Source organism: Catharus ustulatus, chromosome 2, assembly GCF_009819885.2.
Source record: "Catharus ustulatus isolate bCatUst1 chromosome 2, bCatUst1.pri.v2, whole genome shotgun sequence".
NCBI classification, from domain to species: Eukaryota; Metazoa; Chordata; class Aves; order Passeriformes; family Turdidae; genus Catharus; species Catharus ustulatus.
Genome location: NC_046222.1, coordinates 59,153,870 through 59,158,845, shown reverse-complemented (window position 1 = coordinate 59,158,845; position 4,976 = coordinate 59,153,870).

The window sequence follows — 4,976 nt, the reverse complement described above, 5'->3', positions numbered from 1 at the left end:
ATCTTTACAGACCTTGAAAAGTGTCATGACAGGAGAATAATTTACATGTTTTCATTTCTCTTAACCTCACCAAATTTGTTTCATAACGCCTGCCTTGCCCTGCCCCCATCCCAGTAAGAGCTGCATAGTCACTATCATAGGGAATGTGGCCAAGCTGGGATTGCACGTATTTCATGTCCCCAGGTGCTTCATAAATGACACTTAGGTTATCTGGTAGTAAAGTTGGCAATGAAAAGAATGCCACAGGAGTGAGTTATAAGCATTTGCAGGTAGTGTGGCAAGGAGTTCACCTCAGAGAACCCTCTTACTCAGTCGCTCACTTCTTCCCCCACAGTATCCCTTGCACTTCTAATTCTCACTTGTCTCTGATTTTGTTCTGGTTACTCAGGGCCTGAGTCATACACCTTGAAGTAACAGTCACCCTCATTTCCAAATTCAAGGCTCAAAGACACATTAATAATTATGGTGCTTCAAGAAATTAAGGTCCAATTTTGCTAAGAGTCAACCTTGTGAAGTGCCAAGGGTTTTTTCCCCTCAGTTCAATAGCATGGCTCTCCCTGTGTTTAACTTTGGGCTTTGGGCTTGTTGCTTGCAATCAAGAATGCATTTAAGATGTTAGGTAGATTATGGCCTGAGTATACAGTACCTGGCAGATTCCTCTGTCTTGCAGGACAGAGTACCTGAGAACACATTTGTGCTAGGACTGCTCAAGTACATTTATTCTAGATGCTGCTAACTTTGCCAAGTGCTTCTGCCTTCCAAGCTGTGACATTTTGTCCTTTAGAACACTGTGTAGTTCTACTTTCTTTGAGCATTTTCGCAAGAATGGATGAGCATTCAGCATGGATGTAGGCAGGATGTTTATAGAATTGTAGGCAGTTGTATGAAGTTTTTGGGTTGCTTTCTGAAATGACCAGTGCTGTAGAAATCTTCCCACAGTCACCCAACAGCTCCAACTCCCTACCTGGCCAGTGTAGGTGACAAGTTAGTGCTGGAGATGGCACTATGTTGTGCCTTTCCTCACACCTTTCAGCTGTCCCTTTCTGCTACGTGCCAGCATAATCAAACAATCTCATGGGATAAACGTCAGTACGCAGGAGTGCCTCTGCAGTAGTCCCAAATCCAAACATATATCTGGTATGTCAGGGTGAGTGAGCCTTGGGTGTGCACCAGTCTATCCTTTTGCCTCACCCATCTCTTTGCACCTTTGATTCATGGGAAGTATACCCAGGCCAAAAGACAATCATGACATTCCTCCAGATCCCCAAGCAGAGAACACAGTGTTAGTATTCCAGACATGCATTCTGCATGTAGCCATGTCTTGTGTTGGTTTAGGGACCTGAGGCCAATTCTCTGTTAACTCACAGTGCCTGTCTTATATATTACAAAATATAATACAAGTTTTAAAATTTATTTTTCAGGAAACATATTTCATAAACAGGCTTGCTTTTGTCTCTGTGAAAAGGCTATCCTATCTCTGAGGGATTTCTACTGCTCTCAGCCTGTCAGATGCCTGCAAAATTGTCCCTTGCTTATGAGAGACCCGCACAAAGCTCCTGACTTTTGAATTCACATGTGCCACTGGTTCTGTCATCTTCCTAGACAAACAGTTGCCTCTCTCACCAAAACAGACAATCCAGGTACTAAGGTGCAGTCTCAAATCAAAAGACTATGCCAGACTCTGCAGAGATAAAATCCTAAATCCATAATACTCCTTTCTCACCAAGCTTCTCTTCCTGGCCTAAACATAGGTGCTGAGGAAAAAAAAGAAATTATTAATTAAATAGTAGTCTAATGCTACAGATCTTTGCGAACAAGAGGAGGACTCAACACAGATTATTTAAGATTGTTGATGCAAGGAAATTTTATTGAAATTCTGTTTCACAGGCAGTTAGAAAAGTTTCAGAATTCAATAAATTCTGCCATTAAAACTTAAAAATCTTAAATTTCTTTCAGAGTCTGTAGTTTTGCCCTTTTTTAACTACAATTTTAGTACCTCTTTGTTGCAGTCCTTATTACAAGTGTTTACTGTTAATCTCACGTGCCTGATTACCTCAAGGTTTGTTTTTATGGAAACAAAATGCTGTGGTCTGTTTCTGTTTGTTTCTGTGTTTGTTGCTGCTGCACACCAGCAGTAGGTTAGCTGGACAAGTAATGCAATGTCCCTAGTTTCAGGCTGACCTCTGGCAATCCTACCTCCTGCTGGAACAACATCATGTGTTCACTTCCGTACACCTGATGGACACTAATTTTCCACAAGTAACAGTATGTAGGAAGGGAATCTAACTCTCAGTCACATCCCATTTCCTCTGTCTTTTGCAGAAATTATAAACTTCCATTAAGAGATGGAGAACTGAAACAAGTCCTTTCCAATTTGAAATTTCACACATATAGAGGAATATGCTAACCAAAGTTTCCTGAAAATAAAATGGAAAGTGATGCAGAAGCTGAAGTAACTGCACGTGCTATATTCAAAGCTAGACTGTGAATGGGTTTCTCGAAATATCAAATTCTAACTGTAGAAAAGCTGTCAGAATGCATCACATATGAACATAGAAAGACATTACAGTCTGCAGACAGATGAATATCTGTTATGAGAAAAACAACCCAACTGGCATGTAGAGAAATGCTTGAAGCTTCCTTTGTTATGACTGCAGTAAAAATACACAACTATTTTCCTAGAATAACAAAGCATTCATTATCTTTCCTGCTTGGAGCTGTTGGGCATTTGCAGCATATTATTAGCAACAGTACAAATGTCTTGTGCTTTAAAAAAATTAAAGAATTTAGTAACTAAGGAAAATTAATACCTCGCCTATAGCCTTGCCCCAGGAATTATGTAGTTTGCTTTAAGGAGTCACTAAATAAAAAAACTGTAATCTATGCTGAAAGCAAGGACTGGTACCCAAGACCTCCATTTCTCAGGGGAGCATCTCTTTAAGGTACAGAATTGGGCTTCCTATTATTGCTTGTGCTTTTCCTGGCTTTTCAATTCTTCATTTGGTTTTTTTTGTTTAGAAATCTCTGCTGTAGGTGGGGATGATCATGCACCTTAGCCTCGTGGCTCTGGCTTAAGGTCTCCTTTTGGGAAGGGCACTTCAGGTTTGAACAGTGTCCATCTAAGGAAAACCCTCTTTTTTCTTTGACTGGGTTATTGGGTCTGACTGGGATAGAGGAAGGAAATGAAATTGGAAAACAGAAAATCCTGAAATTAAGTAAAACTAATGAAAAGTGCTGGAAAGACAGGAAGCACATCAAAATGAACGAAAACTTTATGACATCATTTTCAATGAAACCTTGAGATGTCATTTCATGAAAGAAGAAGAATGAAATGAATGAATGGAAATAAAAGACAGGAAAGGTAATATAACAACATGAAATTGGAAAACGTGAAAATTCTGAATGGAAATGAAATCTCAAGGTTTCTTCGGCAATCATTTCTTGAAGTTTCAGCTCAATTTGATTGTCTTCCTTTCTCTTCAATTCAGTTTTGTTGTTTTGACTTTACTCCAGGATTTTCCATGTTTGACATTTCACCTAATGTCATTTGTATTGGTTTTGGATGGCATGGTATTTGGTATTGAGGGGCCACATAGGTGGCTTTTGTGAGAAGCTGCTAGAAGCTCTAACTGTGTCCTGCAGAGCCAATCCCTGCTGGCTCCAAAGATGGACCATGCTGCTGTTCAAATCTGGGCCAATTAGAAATAGTGGCAACACCTCTGTGACCTCTGTGATAACACATTTAAGAAAAAATCTGTACAAAGGTGGTCACACAGTTTAGTCGTGACTAGATAAGAGCAGAGTGAGAATCTGTGAGACAACAATTCTGCAGACACCAACGCCAGTGAAGGAAGGGCAGGAGGTGCTCCAGGTGTCAGAGCTGGGATTCCTTTGCAGCCCCTGGTGCAGCCCATGGTGAGGCAGCTGTGCCCCTGCAGCTCATGGGGATCCATGGGGGAATTCAGAGATCCACCTGCAGCCCACAGAGGAGCTTATGACAGAGTGGGTGGATGCCTGGGAGGAGGCTGGGGTCCAGTGGGAGACCCGTGGAGAGAGATGCCCAGATCCCACGCTACAGCAGCCTGTCCTTGGAGGACAGAACCCCCTGGAAAAGGGACCCATGGCCACAGTAGTTTGAAGGAGACTCTTGCTTGTGGGAAGAACTCACACTGCAGCGGGTCACAGGGAGCTGCTGCTTGTGAGATGGAATCACGTCAGAGAGTTCACAGAGAACTGTCTACTGTGGGAGGGACCCCACAATGCAGCAGGGGAACTCCTCTCCCTGAGCATTGAGAGAAAAACCACAGGTGCTGAACTGACCAAACCCCCATTCCCTATCTCCCTGCTCAATTGGTGGGAAAGAGGGAGGGGTTGGGGCAGTTAAGGTGTTTTTTCAAAAGGTTATTTTACCCATCATTATCCTGCTTTAATTTTGTTAGTAACAAATTCACCTTATATCTCTAAGTCAAGCCTGTTTTGCCCTTGATGGTGTTTGATGAGTGACCTTTCTCAGTCCTTATCTCAACTCATGAAACCTTGGTTAAATTTTCTCCCCTCTATCCAGCTGCAGAGGGCAGTAAGTGAGCAGCATCCAGCCAGTGTCAACCCACGAAAACTGGATATTTAAACCATTGCCTATTTTTCCTCGGAGGCCACTTTTCAGAAGGACACATTTATTTCCCAGGGCAGAGGTAGTTACCTAAATCAAGAAACAAATGAAAGGAAGGAGGCATGAAAAAATGTTCCTGTCTTACACACAGAGAAGTCTAAATACAAGAGGAATCTCAGCTCTTCTCTGCCTTGTCTTTCACTCTGGCTGGCTTCAAAAGATGATGCTCTCCCACATTCAGAGCTTTTGTTGGTAGACAAAGGATGCACCACTACCTATCTTCCTCAGTTTCTGGAAGGTGTAGAGAGATGCCTAAATCAATCTCATGAATTAAAGTCTTTGAGTACCTGCCTAGAGATTAAATACT